Consider the following 18,093-nt stretch of genomic DNA (forward strand, 5'->3'; position numbering starts at 1 on the left):
GAACATCATCCATAGCATTGCTTTGTTCCATGATGGCTACATGAAACTTTCAGGAGATTATAAGAGTTCCAATAGAGAAATCTAAAAGCTACTCAAGATACAATTGATAAACACATTTACAATCAAAAACCCTAAATTCAAGGTAATCCAGACTCAAAGATAAAAGAACAGGCATGCGCATGAGCACATGCGTAAGTGGGGCCATACATGAGCACATGCATACGTGGTGCTCGCCAAAGGCCAACTAATAACCCCTCCCTCTCTAACGGATGTCCATGCATCCACATTTGCACATGACTCTCACATCATCGAACGCGTAACAAGCACCACTCAAACTTGAAAGCAAAAGAATAAACATGCATTAGGCCCAACATGCATAAGCAAATGTGTATATGCCCATGGTGAGCACATGCGTACATAGTGCTCAATAAAGGCCAGCCAAGCATTGTCTAATCTTCCCCCCCTCTCTCTCTCTCTCTCTCTCTCTCTCTCTCTCTCTCTCTCTCTCTCTCTCTCTCTCTCTCTCTCTCTCTCTCTCTCCAAGCCTTGCCAATGGATGTTCGTTCGTCTACATTCATACATAGGGCTTGACAAAGGGTCGAAGGTGTTGTAGATCCAAAGGTGTTCGAGGCTCCAACCGAAAGAATACCAAGGTGAAAGACGGAAAAAGAAACCATTAAAATGGCTCTAAAAAAGTTTTGTAATCTAAAAGAGATAAACAACATATTTCAAAATGTAGACTTTCATCAATCTAATAAGGCAAATAAGAAGTCTCGTAGAGGTTATACATACACCAAGCAAACTATAGATCCGAGGATGTGCTTATGTGGTGATTCTTTCAAGTTAACATTGCCAAAAACCTATCAAGACAAACTTTAAATGAAGCAAGTTACGCATCAAGGGCAATGTTCTCCAATGTAAGGGGATGAGCCTATACGGCGATTATCTGGGTCAACATCACCGAGAACCTATTAAGACTTACTTTCAAAGAAGTAAGTTGCACATCAAGGGCAATGTTCCTAGGTGTGACCAAGCTCTCATTCTTGCGAGTAATTAACTCACATACTCCATCCTCTATACGACCTGCACTATCAATTAGATCTTTCACCTTCTCATCACGATCATCCAAGGGTCCAACATGTGGCCAATATTTTTGAATATGGTCGTATATCTCCCCTATATAGCCCTTGATTTCTTCCAACTCATCCTGTATCCTCACTCCATCACCAAGCTTCCGTTCATATTTTGCCCCCAGCATTCTCTCAATCCTCTCTAGACGACTAATGTTCTCACTAAGAGAAATCGAAGCTCTTTGATGTCGAAATAATGTCTTCACTTGCTTCTCAATCTCGTCCAAACGACGAATGATTCTCAAGAACCCAATAGAACTATCATATCCTCCAACATGCTTGAGTGCACGACGAATTGCCTTCCTCCTTGTAATGTCTTTCACCTTTGCGCATACCCATTTGTTCGCTAGGAATGCATTCTACAACATTTGATGCAGACACGTTCTTGTTTGCCACAAAAGCCTCCATGCTGCACAAAACACATGCGTTAACATTAAGGTCCATATCAACTATCCTTAAAATTTAGAAACAATGAAAAATCCTAAACGGCATTAGATTATCCTTCCAATACATTAAATTTGAAACATATGTGATTTACACCATGTGATCGATCACGATAAGATTTACTATAGCAAGCATCACTTGGAGTGAGGTTCCAATCTATTTATCCCACACGCAGGAGTTAAGTGGATCCTTCACTAACTCACATACAGGTAATCCAAGCAAATTCACATGGCTTCCTAGTAGGCCAGAATTAGAGTTATTGTCACAATGGATGTATTCATTTGAATATCCCTATGAATACATCCCTCATGATGTGAAACCCCTCTCTTAGTCTCTTGTCTTTGTTCACAACCCATGGGCAAATTCAAAGTTCTCTATAATTATACCCACCTCACAAATTGTAATGAGCAAAGTCGAGGATGGATCTTTTAATGTACATTATGTTACAAAAACCAATGAGTTGGGCTTTTAATTGGAATGAGGTTTTTTCCCCAGACAAAGAGGATCGATCATGATAAGATTTACTACAGCAAGCATCACTTGGAGCGAGGTTCCAATCTGTTTATCCCACACACAAGACTCAAGTGGATCATTCACTAACTCACATACAGGTATTTCAAGCAAATTCACATGGCAAAGTAAATGATTGATCTATCTCTCAATAATGAAAGTCATAAATAAACAGTATTATCACTTAGCCCCTGGTGCATTGAATGCTATAAAATGGACCCCTATAGTCCAAGGGTGGGCACTACACAATATCCTTCCCTAGAAAAGCACTACTTAATAATCCATGAAGAACATAAGTATAGAAAATTGTAGTCCCTACATTAGAGTTCAAGAGATATGGCTCCATCCTGGTACCTACAGGTTGATAATATAACACATATCTTAAAATTAATATAGACGATAATAAAATAAATATAAATTTAAATCCCCATATTGTTGATATATTGCACTCCATGTCTTAAAATGCATATCTTAGTCTTAAAATGATTATTCTAACATAATGTACATCCTCATATTTTAAAGTGTGTGGGTAGGTGTTCTCTATATAAATCCAACATTGAAAACTCCACTATTTCAAAAGCCGAGAGAGAGAGACACACGCACACATACAAACACAATGTTTGCCTATAAAACCAAATTATTACACAAACTCAAATCAAAATACGAAAAATTTGCATCCTACATGAGACCCTGAGAGAGAGAGAGAGAGAGAGAGAGAGAGAGAGAGAGAGAGAGAGAGAGAGAGAGAGAGAGAGAGAGAGAGAGAGAGAGAGAGAGAGAGAGAGAGAGAGAGAGAGAGAGAGAGAGAGAGAGAGAGAGAGAGAGAGAGAGAGAGAGAGAGAGAGTATTGAATCTTCCACTCCATGTACTAAAATCAATGAAGATAATGAAATAAACATAGATTGAAATCCCCATATTGTTGACATCTTGCACTCCATGTCTTAAAATGATTATTCCAACATAATATAGATCCTCATATTTTAAAGTGTGTGGGCACAATGTTTGCCTGTAAAACCAAATTATTACACAAACTCAAATCAAAATACGAAAAAATTTGCATCCTACATGAGACCCTGAGAGAGAGAGAGAGAGAGAGAGAGAGAGAGAGAGAGAGAGAGAGAGAGAGAGAGAGAGAGAGAGAGAGAGAGAGAGAGAGAGAGAGAGAGAGAGAGTATTGAATCTTCCACTCCATGTACTAAAATCAGTGAAGATAATAAAACAAACATAGATTTAAATCCCCATATTGTTGACATCTTGCACTTCATGTCTTAAAATGCTTATTCCAACATAATATAGATCCTCATATTTTCAAGTGTGTGGGTAGGTGCTTTCTACAAAAGTCCAACATTGAAAACTCCATTATTTCAAAAGCTGAGTCAAAGAAACACACACACACACACACACATACAGACAATTTTTGCCTATAAAACCAAATTATTGCACAAACTCAAATCAAAATACGAAAACTTTGCATCCTACATGAGAGAGAGAGAGAGAATTGAATCTTCCACTCCATGTACTAAAATTAGTGTAGAAGATAATAAAATAAGCATAAATTTAAATCCGTATTGTTGATATCTTAAGATGTCTTAAAATGCATAAGTTAAAATGTTTATTCTAATCAATAAATCTCTCTCTCTCTCTCTCTCTCTCTCTCTCTCTCTCTCTCTCTCTCTCTCTCTCTCTCTCTCTCTCTCTCTCTCTCTCTCTCTCTCTCTCAACTAAAAACACCTAAAAAGTTAATTAGTATATATAATTGTTATAAATATAGACATATATTTAAAACAATAACAATTATTATTAATCAACAATAACAATTACAAATATTAACTTATTAACTAACAATAACCACAACAATAATAACAACAAACATACAACTATAATAACAAAATAACTAATCAAAATAAAAAAAATTAGCAATAACAATAACAATTAACATTGACATTAACATTAACAATTACAATAAATAAATAAATCAACAACAACAACAACAACAACAATAATAATAACAATAATAATATATCAACTTAATAACTAACAATAATAATAACAATAAACACAATATAATAAGAATAAAATAATAATAGCTCATCACAATGATAACTAATAACTAACAATTATTAATAAACCAATTAATTAACTAATAATAATAATTATATATCTATAACTATACTTAACAAAATAACTAATAAAAATCAATAATTAGCAATAATGATAACAACTAACATTGACATTTATACTAGCAATTAGAATTAATCAATAATAAATAATAATAACAATAATAAAAAATATTAACTTAATAAATAATAATAATGACAACAATAATAATAACAACAAATACAATATAATAAGAATAAAATAATAATAACTCATCACAATGATAGCAAAAACAACAATAATATAATAATAACTATAACTAACTAGCAAATACATATAATATAATAAAACTATACAAAAACAACTAATAACTAAATTAATAACCATCAACTAATAATTATCACTTAAATTAACTATGCTCTACTTAATAACTAACTAAGCAACAAATACACTATAACTACATAAATACAAATAATTAATAACTAACAATAATCAAATAAAATAATAATAATTATTACATTTATTAAATAGATTCAATAATAATAAAAGAAAAACTACTCAATTATTAAAATTAATTAATTAATACAATATAAGATTTAAATTAATTAATTTTAACAATAATCTATATCTATAACAATAATAACAAAACAACTAATCAAAATCAATAATTAGCAATAACAATAACAACTAACATTAATTTTAACAGCAATAACAATAATATTATTATTATATATTATAATATTATAAATATGATGATGATGATTATTATTATTATTGATAATTAACAATAACAACAATAATAAATATAATAGAATAGAATATAATAATATAAATAAAATAAAAAAACCTAGATAATGTAATACAATATAACAACATGATAATAACTATAACTAAGAAATACATACTATATAATAACTATATAAAAACAACTAATAACTTAACTAATAATAACAGTTATATCTATATTCTTTCATATTTTGGCTCTTTCTTATTATAATATAAAGTAAAGATCAATCTATAATATAATCTATATTGTATAATATATATCTATAACAACAATAACATCAACACTAACACTAACATTAACTATAATTTAATACATTATTAAATTTATATCATATCATTATCATTAACATTAATGTAGTATCATATTATATCATAGTATAATATAATTATATTATATTATATTTGTATTTATAGATGTTATTATTATTATTATATCTACCTACCTATCTATATATATTATTATTAACAATAATGATAATAATAACAATTAAAAACTAATATAATATGATACAATATAATATAATATAATAATAAGCAACCATTAATTATTAATGATTAATTAACATTAACATTAATATTAATATTTATGCTATTATTATTATTATTACTATTATTATTTTATTATTGATATTGATAACTAATAATAACAACAATAATAAAATAACAATATCAATACCAATATCAATATCATTAGTAATTAGTAATTAGTAATGATACATTAATAATAATAATAATAAAATAAGCCACCATCAACTAAACTATTAATTAACATGAAAATTAACAATAATCGCAACATTTACATTAATGTTAATACTAACATTAATATCGACACTAACGTTAATATTAATACTCACATTAACTTCAAATATTAATGTCACAAAGAGAGAGAGAGAGAGAGAGAGAGAGAGAGAGAGAGAGAGAGAGAGAGAGAGAGAGAGAGAGAGAGAGAGAGAGAGAGAGAGAGAGAGAGAGAGAGAGAGAGAGAGAGAGAGAGCTGCACCTTCTCAAGCTCCTGCATGCCCCAAGCTCCTCAACCTCCTTCTCCAAGCATGCGCATGCCCCTAGTTCCCGTCGATCAAATATGAGATCAATCTCATAAGTCAAAAAATAGATGAAGAATCTAATCATGAGAGAGAGAGAGGACGTGGGGCATTGAAACCACATTAACCCCTCAACCATGCATGCATGCAATTTGAATTCAAAATGGAGGTTTGGGAATAACAATAGGCTTGGGGCAAAAATGGAGGTTGGTGAGATAATCGAACCTCCAACCAAAATAAGAAAGAAAATAGATGCCTTAGCGTTTAATGCCCAAGCCTAATAGTCCGAATTGACAGGCGTCCGAGTGACCATTGAAGAAGGCATTAAGACTTACGATTGACCTCGTCCAGCTTGAGCGAAGGCATTAAGCTAAGTGCCGTCTAAGTCCGTATTGAGCAAAGGCATTAAGCCAAGAGCCTTTTGAGTCCACATTGGGCAAGGGCATTAAGCTAAGCACTGTTCAAGTTGAAATTGAGCAAGGCATTAAGCCTTTGATACTGGTGTCGTCCTAGTTGCCATGAGGCTTAATTGGGCAAAGCGAATTGATGGTGTCCAAATCTTTCTTACTTATTATCTTGGTTGGAGATTCGGTTATCTCCCGAACCTTCGTTTTTCTCCCGAGCCTCCAATTTGAATTGCATGAAATATTTGAATTGCATGCATGCATGGGGGGTCGAGGTGGCTTTAATGCCCCCCCACGTCTTCATGTCCTCCCTCTCTCATGATGAGGATGATAGATATATCTAGGCCAGGAGCTTCATTCAATCGTTCGTGCAAGTGGAAGAGGAGCTTCAGGAGTGAACGATTGAGGCTGCAGGTGGAAGAGGAGCTTCAGGAGCGACGATTGAGGCTGCAGCAGGTGGAAGAGGTTGAGGAGCGAGCGAACGATTGAGGGTTCAGGAAAAGGTGCTCTCTCTCTCTCTCTCTCTCTCTCACTCACTCACTCTCTCTCTCTCTCTCTCTCTCTCTCTCTCTCTCTCTCTCTCTCTCTCTCTCTCTCTCTCTCTCTCTCTCTCTCAGCACCTCTGTGAGCCCCCCCGCCAAGTCGCTGCCCCTCCCTCCCCACCTCTCCGAAAGTCGCTGCCCTCTCTCTCTCTCTCTCTCTCCCTCCTCCGCCCCATCCGCCTGCCCTCCCGCCCTCTCTCTCTCCTCCGCCCCATCCGCCTGCCCTCCCGCCCTCTCTCTCTCCTCCGCCCCCATCCGCCTGCCCTCCCACCTTCACCCCCATCCGCCTGCCCTCCCGCCTTCACCCCCATCCGCCTGCCCTCCTGTCCTCTCTCTCTCTCTCTCTCTCTCTCTCTCTCTCTCTCTCTCTCTCTCTCTCTCTCTCTCTCTCTCTCCTCTGCCCCATTTGCCTACCCTCTCGCCTCCCCCCCCCACGCCTGCCGAAATCCGCTTGTGCGTGCGAAATCCCCCCCTCTCCCGCGCGCGAAATCAGTTAACGTTAATAACGTTAATGTTAAATCAATTAATGTTAAAACGTTAATAATGTTAATGTTAATAATGTTAATAATAACGTTAATGTTATTAGTTAAAGTTAATATTAGTGTTATTAATAGTTATAGTTATAGTGTTATTATTAATAGTTAAATACTTTAATGTGAAATGAAATGTGAATGTGAATGTTAAATAAATATTAGTTTATTTTATTATTTTAGTTATTATTATTATTATTATTATTATTATATTATATTTTATTGTTATGCTAATAGTTAATAGTTATAGTATTAGTTAATTAGTTAATAGTTATTAGTAATAGTAATTAGTAATTAGTAATAATTATTATTATATTATGTTATGTTATGATATTATTATGATGTTATTAGTTTTTAGTTTATTATTATTTAGATTAGATATTTTTAGTTTATATCTAAAAATAATATCTAATTAGTTAGTTTATTATTATTGCTTTTGGTATTATTTTATTTAGAGTTAGATATATTATATGATTATGATTATGATATGATGATATAATGATGTTATTTTATTTAGATATTATTAGTTTTTTAGTTTATTATTGGTTTATAGTTTATAGTTATTATTATTATTATTGTTAAGTTAAGTTATTGTTATTAATAGTTAATGTTAATGCTAATGTTAATATTATTGTTATTAGTTAATGTGATGTGAATGTTAATTAATGTGAATGTTAATGTTAATAATAATAATTAATGTGAATGTTAAATGTTAAATATTTGATTAATGTGAATGTGAAATGAAATTCTGAATGTGAATGTGAATGTGAAATACTGAATGTGAATGTTAAATGTTAAATATTTGATTAATGTGAATGTGAAATGAAATTGTGAATGTGAATGTGAATATTGATGTGAATGTGAATGTTAGTTTATAGTTTATTTTATTGTTGTGGTATTATTTTATTTAGAGTTAGATATTATTATTATTTTAGTTATGTTAATAGTAAATAGTAAATAGTTATTAGTTAATAGTTATAATTTATTAGTAATTATGTTATGTTATGATTATGATGTTATTATTTATTATTGTTTAGATATTATTAGTTTTTTAGTTTGTTGTTAGTTTATAGATTATTTTATTGTTGTGGTATTATTTTATTTAGAGTTAGATATTATTATTATTTTAGTTATGTCAATAGTTAATAGTTAGTAGTTAATGTTATAGCTAATAATTATTAGTTAATAGTTATAATTTATTAGTAATTATGTTATGTTATGATTATGATGATATGATTATGATGTTATTATTTATTATTGTTTAGATATTATTAGTTTTTTAGTTTGTTGTTAGTTTATAGATTATTTTATTATTGTGGTAGATATAGATTTAGAGTTAGATATTGTTTTAGTTATTATTATTATTGTATTTTTATTATATTTTATTGTTATGAATGAGAATGTGAATGTTGATGTGAATGTGAATGTTAGTTTATAGTTTATTTTATTGTTGTGGTATTATTTTATTTAGAGTTAGATATTATTATTATTTTAGTTATGTCAATAGTTAATAGTTAGTAGTTAATGTTATAGCTAATAGTTATTAGTTAATAGTTATAATTTATTATTAATTATGTTATGTTATGATTATGTTGATATGATTATGATGTTATTATTTATTATTGTTTAGATATTATTAGTTTTTTAGTTTGTTGTTAGTTTATAGATTATTTTATTATTGTGGTATTATTTTATTTAGAGTTAGATATTGTTTTAGTTATTATTTTTATTATATTATTATTATATTTTATTGTTATATTAATAGTTATAGTTAATGGTTAATAGTTAGTAGTTAATGTTATAGCTAATAGTTATTAGTTAATAGTTATAATTTATTTGTAATTATGTTATGTTATGATTATGATGTTATTAGTTTATTATTTTTGTTTTTGGTATTGTTTTATTTAGAGTTAGATATTATTTTAGTTAGTTAGTTATTATTATTATTATATTTTATTGTTATGTTAATAGTTAATAGTTAATAGTAGTTAATTAATGGTATAGGTAATATAGCTAATAATTATTTAGATTTAGATTTAGATTTAGATTAAGATTTAGATATTATTGTTTTATATTATTATTGTTGTTGTATTGTTTATTATATTATTATTGTTGTTGTATTGTTTATTACCAACAAATTGTGTTATTTTATTATTATTATATTGTGTTATATAGTTTTGTTAATGGTTGCTATTTTGTCATTGCTATTGTTAGTTATTATATTATATTATATTCCATTTATTATTAGTTATTGTGGTATTATTATTGTTATTTTAATTGTTGGTTTAGTTTTTATTTTATTTTGATTGGTTTAGTTTATTATTATTTGAATTTGAATTTGAATATTTGAATGGATGTGAATGTGAAATATAATATTATGTGAATGTGAATGTGAATGTTAAATAGTTAATGTTAATGTGAATGTGAATGTGAATGCTAATGTGAATGTTAAATAGTTAATGTGAATGTGAATGTGTTAATGTTAATGTTAATGTCAATGTCAATGTTAAATAGTTAATGTGAATGTGAATGTGAATGTTAAATAGTTAATGTTAATATGAATGTGAATGTGTTAATGTTAATGTGAATGTCAATGCCAATGTTAATGTGAATGTGAATGTGAATGAATGTTAAATAGTTAAATAGTTAAATAGTTAAATGTATTGTTTATTAGTTTATTGTTGTTTAGATAGATATCTATAATGATGATGATGATGATGATGATGATGATGATATATAATGATGATGATTAATTAATAACTATAATATAATGATAATTAATAGTTAGTAGTTATAGTTTAATAGTTTAAGTTTATTATTATTGTTGTTTTATTTTATTTTTTATTATCTATATCTATTTATCATCATCATCATCATTGTTATTATTGATGATGATGATGATGATGATGATTGCTGTTGTATTGTTTATTGGTTTATTGTTAGTTTATAGTTTGTTGTGGTATTATTTTATTTTATTGTGATGTGATTAAGATAAGATTTAGATTTAGATAGTTAATAGTTATAGTTTAGGTTTATTTATTAGTAATAATAATTATGATTATGATTATTTTATTATTATTATTATTATTTTAATTGTTATTATTGTTGTTTATTGTTAGTTTATAGTTTATTTTATTGTTGTGGTATTATTTTATTTAGAGTTAGATATTATTTTAGTTATTATTATTATATTATTGCTATATTATATAGTTGTATAGTTTTGTTAATGGTTGTTATTTTAACTTTGTTATTGTTAGTTATAGTTATTATATTATATTATATTATAAATATAAAATATAAATTATAAATATGTATTGTGAGTTTGTTATTATTATTATTGTTATGTTATTATTATTATTATTATGATTATGATATGATATGATGATGTTATTTTATTTAGATATTATTAGTTTATTATTGTTATTATTTTATATCTAATTTTGTGATATTATTTTATTTAGATTTAGATATTATTATTTTATATTATTATTGTTGTTGTATTGTTTATTGTTTGTTATTATTATTGTTGTTATTACCAACAAATTGTGTTATTATTATTATTATTCTTCTTATATAGCCATATAGTTTTGTTAATGGTTGTTATTTTAACTTTGTTATTGTTAGTTATTATATTATATTATATTATATTTATTTTTATTATTAGTTTATTGTGGTATTGTTATTGTTATTTTAATTGTTGGTTTACTTTATTATTATTTTATTTATTAGTATAAATATAAAAAACTAATAATAATAAATAATAATAATAATAATAATATAAAATAATTAGTTATAGTTGTAGTGAGTAATGATTTAGTTGTAGTTATAGTTGTATAAAATGGAAATTAATAGTTAATAGTTGCTTAGTCTTGTTTTATTATTTTAACTAGTTTAGTTGGTTGTTTGTTATTATTATTATTACTAGCGTTCCTAATGCGCTTCATGCGCAAGGAACGCTATTCCGCTTCGCGACAACTACGCGAAGCGGGGTGCGAGGGAAGTGAAGCTGCCGCACGGCAGCTTCACTTCCCTATCGCACAGTGGATAATGCTATCACAAAAACATCACATGCTTTACTCTCTTCTACTCACAACCCCTCTATCTCTCATCCCATTTACACCTCCCCCCTCTGTATCCGTTATTGACATTAAATATAGATATAGAAGATTAGATTAGATAGATATAGGTACAGATATAGATATAGATATAGATATAGATATAGATATAGATATAGCTACAACTATCCTTCAGAACTCATTGCGATTTGTGGGTTGGTATGGATGTAGTAACCCTTCATGGCATTAAAAATCTGTTATTGACGTTTTTAAGCTTAGGAGATTGTTTAGTGTGTGAATTATAGTTTTATTGGTAGGGGTGGGGAATGTTGCATTGTCCTGGGGCATGATTTTCTAAGAAAGGATATTGTGTGGTGTGCATCATGCAATGTTAAGTGCACCACCTAAAATACCAACTCACTGGTCATTGTGGCGTTGGCTTTGATTCTTGACTGGATACATCCATTGTGACAAAAAGCCTAATCTCTCAACTAGGAGCCATGAGAATTTGCTTCAAATAATCCAAATGCATCTTGAAGACCCACTTGAGTCTTATGTGTGGGATAAACAAATTGAAACCTCACTCTGGATGCTACTTACTATAGCAAATTCTATTGTAGTCAATCATATGGTTTAATGCACATATGTTTAAATTTAATACATTGGAAGTTAATCTAATGTCATCTAGGATTTTTCATTGTTTCTAATTTTTAATATAAGATAAGAATAGTTGATATGCACCTTGATGTTGATGCATGTGTTTTACGCAGCATGGAGGAAAAAAATATATCTGTAGCAAATGTTGTGCAGTGCGCTCCCAGTGTGCAAACGAATGTGTGCAAAGGGAAAGAGGTTATAAGGAAGAAGGCAGTTCGTCGTGCACTCAGGCATGTTGGAGGATATGAAAGTTCTGTTAGTTTTTTGAGAGTCATTCATCGCTTGGATGGGCTTGAGAAGCAAGTAAAGGCACTCTTTCGACGTCAAAGGGCTTCAGTTTCTCTTGGTGAGAGCATTGATAGCCGTCTACAAAGGATTGAGAGAATTTTGGAGGAGAAATACGAAGGAAACCTTTGTGATGGGGTGAGGATACAGGATGAGTTGGAAGAAATCAAGGGTTACATAGGGGAGATATATGAACATGTCCGAAAGTATTGGCCACGTATTGGATCCTTGGATGATCATGATGAGAAGATGAAAGATCTTATTGACAGTGCTGGTCGTATAGAGGATGGCGTATGTGAGTTAATTGCTCACAAGAATGAAAACGTTTCCCTTGATGTGCAACTTACTTCTTTGAAAGTTTCCCTTAATAGGTTTTCGGCAATGTTAACCCAGATGAATCACCGTGTGGGGTCATTCCCTTTCACTCCAGAGCATTGCTCTTGATGTGTGATTTGCTTCTTTCAAAGTTTATCTAGATAGGTTTTTGGCAATGTTAACTTGGATGAGTCGTCGCTGCATAAGTGCGTCCTTGAAAATCTCCATTTTGAAAAACATTGTCTATCTCTTTCAAATTGAAAATCGCCACATGCTTGATATATATAATCTTTGCAAGACTTTTTAAATGAGTTGTGTTTTATTCGATTGATGAAAATCTCCATTTTAAAAAGCATTGTCTATCTCTTTCAAATTATTACGATTTTTTGATCTCATTTTAATAGTTTATATATTTCATATTTTCACCTTGGTATTCATTCATCTTTGACACATTCGAGCCTTTGGCAAGACCTATGTATGGATCCACACGAATGAACATCCATTAGTAGGGCTTTCACAGAGAGAGAGAGAGAGAGAGAGAGAGAGAGAGAGAGAGAGAGAGAGAGAGAGAGAGAGAGAGAGAGAGAGAGAGAGAGAGAGAGAGAGAGAGAGAGAGAGAGAGAGAGAGAGAGGAGATAAGGCATGGCTATATATTTGGTGAGTGCCATGTGCTCATGCATGATTATTTACACATGTTTGTGCATGACTATTCTTTTGCCTTTGAGTCCAATACACTTTCGATTTGTGGCTTTCGGTTGGAAATGTGTTTGTCTTTAATGGCTTTGAGATTGAGATTTCTCTATTGGGACTCTTATACTCTATTGAAAGTTTCGTGTAGTCATCATGGAACAAAGAAAAGCTATGGATGATGTTCAAGACATAGTGCATTCGACTCCATTGAATGCAATTGATTTGGTTGAATCAAAGAAAACAGCCACAACATCATCTCTTCAACGCTTGCCTGCTTGGAGCCGTTCGCATGGGTATGGGAGATAGTTATTCTAATAATTGTATTTTTACCAAGGTATTGTGTTTTTTTTTGGGAGATAGTCATTTGTGTATTTTGTTGTAGCCAAAATGTGGAGTTCAATGGAGTGAATATAGTTAATGTGCGAAAGATGAAAGAAGTGGTGAGGCAACAGGGAGGGCATGTTAGTAAATCCACAAGGACATCAACGATCCGAAGAAACACAAAGGCTGCTTCAAGTTCTTTGGAGTTTAAACATCTCGAGACCAAGATGAATGAGTTGATGGAATTGCAGACGAGTTTATCCACACGTGTCGATCAAGCACTTGCTATTTACTCTGCAGAGTTGCATGAACAAGCTAAGGGTTTGTATGGTGTTGTGTGCGAGACAAAGCACACCCAGAGTGTTCTTCAACAAGTCTCGAGTGGTTTGGGTGGTGAAGTGAGGGAACTTTCAACAATTGTCTCTGAGACAAGTAGGTTGATGAATTTGTTGTTGAATGATATGTGGGCATTATTTTGGGGGCTTGGAGATGACCACGAGCCTGTGATTTGCCAGAGGGGTTGTCGACTACCGTTTTTGCAGTTCCAAATGAACGCTAATAGGTTCAATGCCTTGCTACAATAATTGAGTCGTCAAATGAACGGTCCCAATTGAGGAGGATTTGCTTGGCTGAGGCTTATGATCTATTATCGTCTCGCTTATATCTTACTTGAAAGTGCTTGGACCAATGTTTTTTTTGTGATGATGTGTGCTTCCTTTTTGTGAAGCTTATATTGGTTTTAATGTAACGATGTGATACCTCTTTCTTGAGGTTTGATCTCTCTCTGTCTCTCTCTTCAATATTTGGATGAAGGTTATGATCTATTGTTGTCTCGCTTATGAAGATATTGAAATGCTTGGGCCACTGCTTTTTTTGTGATTATGTGTGCTATCTTTTTTTGTAACGAGACTAAATTGAGTAAACTGTATTGGGTATCTACAATGTGGTGTGATGTCTCTTTCTTGACGCTTGATATCATATCAAACAACGTGGATATATAACTTTATTCATTTTTATGGTGTAATGCATGTGAGTAATATTTTCTAATTCTGTGGTCTAATTGTAATATTCTCTCTGTCCCTCTCTCTCTCTCTCTCTCTCTCTCTCTCTCTCTCTCTCTTCTCTAGTGTTTGGTTCAATTTATTGGGGGTGATGCATTCTTCTGTCTTTTAAAGAGTTTGTAAACATTGATCTATAGTTTACTTATAGATATAATTATTATGTCTTGCAATGTAGTACGTATCAAAGAGTAATATTCTCTGTAAAATACATTTCAATGTCTAGGTACTTGTTATGGATTGGAATAAGATTGTGTATTCTTTCTCTTTTCAAGAGTTTGTAAATATTAAATACATTTTTATTTTTAAGTATATATATATTGCCTCTTTCTTGAGGTTTGATCTATAGAAATACTTATTATGTCTTGCAATGTACAGAGAAAAGTTCATTGATTTAAGAATCCTAACGTTTTATAGTTTATTGCGCATTCATGTTGAAGAATGATGTTTGGGTTTGAGTTATAGGTTGGGAGATCGCGCGCCAGTTGGATATAGTTTTTTAAAAAATCTTTAGGTTAGATATATCTAATTGTATAGAATATAAAAATATATATGATGATTCTAATTTTGACTGCTATTGTTCCTTGCACGTAGGAGGATTGTGCTGATTTAAATTGTCGTACTATTTTTCGATTATGTGATTCTAGATTGATTCTACTTTTAAGTCCTTTTGGAAATACTAATCCCAATCAAGTCTCTGCTTGAAAGAATGCATGTTTTCTCTTGATGTGCATGCTTTGTGAGAATCCAAACACTATGGGATTAAATAATCAGAGAACTAGCAGGGATTATGTGTTGCATATTCATAGGCATAGACTCAACTCTACACAATATAGACGACGACAGATTGCTAGGCTTAGGGCTCAAATGGCAAGACATGACCGGAGGGGGTATAAAGAGATGTGTTCTACTATAGTTGAGTGCCGGAACGTTTTGCAAGGAGAGGCTCTAAATCATGATAGCTTGATTTGTGAGGGACTTCACAGTTTGGTTGAGCAACAGTTTGCTAATGATTATAATTGTGATGCTGAAAATCACCAAAACCTAGGAGATGCTGTGATTAATGAGTCACGTGTCAATAATGCTCCAACCTTTAGTGCTCGAAATGGGGGTTTTTGCTCCATTTTACATGCTTTGCCTGCAATGGATATTCATCCTGCAACTACAATATTGCTTGTGTCGCTTGGTGCCAATGTTGATGAGCTTTTGTCTATTGTGGGAAATTCTTATACCTTTAGAGTGCATGGCTCCATTTATCATCATATAGGCCCTTTGATTCCTAATGTGCAACGACAGGAAATGCCAAGATTTGCACAACTTTATGTTTATGATACTGAGCATGAGTTATCTAATCGGTTGGATGTTATGCCTAATTTATTGCCAAACTTGCTTGGGGAGCTTCAGTCTATGATGCATATGCACAATGCATATGCACAAGCTTTTAGATCCGTGGGTATGCAATTGCAAAACAATCCCTTGCATGATTTGAGAATGACTATTTTTGGGGTTCAACATGCTAATAGACAATACTCAGCTCTAGTGGCAGCTGAGGTTGCAGCTATCATGCCAGGACAAGGCGATGAGAATACTCTTGATCGTCGAGACATACATGTTTATAGTCAGGATGGACGATGTATTGCTATTTCAAACTTGCATAGGGCATATATGCCAATGCTATATCTTCTTCTTTTTCCTATGGGTGATGATGGTTGGCATGTAAAGGTACCTTATAGTGGTGTTAATGTTCCAATTAATATACATGGATTGTCTAATAAGGACTGTGTTACTCAGATGCAATTTTATGCATTTCGACTACAAGTGCGTGAGGACACTGAGGTGTGCATATTGCGGGGTGGCCGATTGTTGCAACAATTTATTGTTGATGCTTATTGTAGTATAGAGCAATGTAGGTTAGCTTCGTGTTGTCAAAATCAATCAGTTTTACGCTTGGAAGTTTATAAGGGCTTAGCAGATATGGTGGGAGTGATGGATGATGGACCCATGGGGATTGTTGGTGTCTCTATTGGAAAAAGGGTAGTTTTGCTGTCTTCTTTTACTGGTGGGCCAAGACACATATATTAGTTGTATCAAGATGCCATGGCTATAGTGCCAAGTAAGGGAAAACCTGATCTGTTTATAACAATGACATGTAATCCAAAGTGGTTAGAGATAACTAATGCTTTGTTGCCTGGACAGATTGCTTATGATCGTCCTGATTTGACTGCTCGGGTATTCCATAAAAAACATGCTGATATGATGCATACATTTTGAAAAGGAATCTGTTTGAAAATGTTGCAGGCTATGTTAGTGTGATTGAGTTTCAAAAGCGGGGGCTACCACATTCTCATACTTTGCTAATTTCGGAGCACCCTTTTAAACCCTCTGAAGCATGCCATTATGATAGATTTGTTTGTGTTGAGTTTCTTGATAGAGCAAAGTTTTCAGCTTTGTTTGAAACTATCTCAAAATGCAATGTCCATGGTCCTTGCGATGTAATGAATCCCAAGAGCCCTTGCATGCGCAATGGTCGATGCACTAAAAAATTCCCTCGGAGGTTTGTGAATGTAACAACTGTTGATAGCTCTGGCTATCCTATTTATAGAAGACGAGATGATGGAAAGACAGTCACAATAAAGGGTAATACTATTGATTGTTCCATACAATCCGTACTTGAGTAAAAAGTACAATGCACATATAAAAGTTGAGGTGTGCTCAACGGTGGCAGCTGTTAAGTATTTGTATAAGTATATATACAAGGGACATGATCGTGCAACGATCAAATTTTTTGTTGGAAACTCAGGGTTAAATGGTACGACCATTCGTGAAGTGGATGAGACCGAGAGTTTTTTAGATGCACGGTATGTTTCTGCTTCGGAAGCGTGTTGGCGAATATATGACTATGCATTGCACAATAAGAAGCCTAATATACAGTGGTTGCAGGTACACTTGCCTGATGAGAATTATGTGGTGTTTCAAGATACAGACAATATGGTTTGTGTGCAATCGTATTCATCCAGAGGCTCGAGCTATTCGGCATCAAGACTTCCCGGTGTATTGGGTGTGGAATGCACAATGAAAGGTATGGACGAAGAGAAAGCGTGGAAATACGTGTGATCGAATATACTTTGTGCCGCCCACATCTGGTGAGCGTTATTACTTGCGAATGCTCTTGACAGTGTCTCCAGGATGTATGTCTTTTGATGATTTGCGTACTGTTGGCAACATGGTG

Source organism: Lygodium microphyllum, chromosome 17, assembly GCF_053477565.2.
Source record: "Lygodium microphyllum isolate KBCC chromosome 17, Lygodium_microphyllum_v1.1.10, whole genome shotgun sequence".
In the NCBI taxonomy this organism is placed as follows: domain Eukaryota; kingdom Viridiplantae; phylum Streptophyta; class Polypodiopsida; order Schizaeales; family Lygodiaceae; genus Lygodium; species Lygodium microphyllum.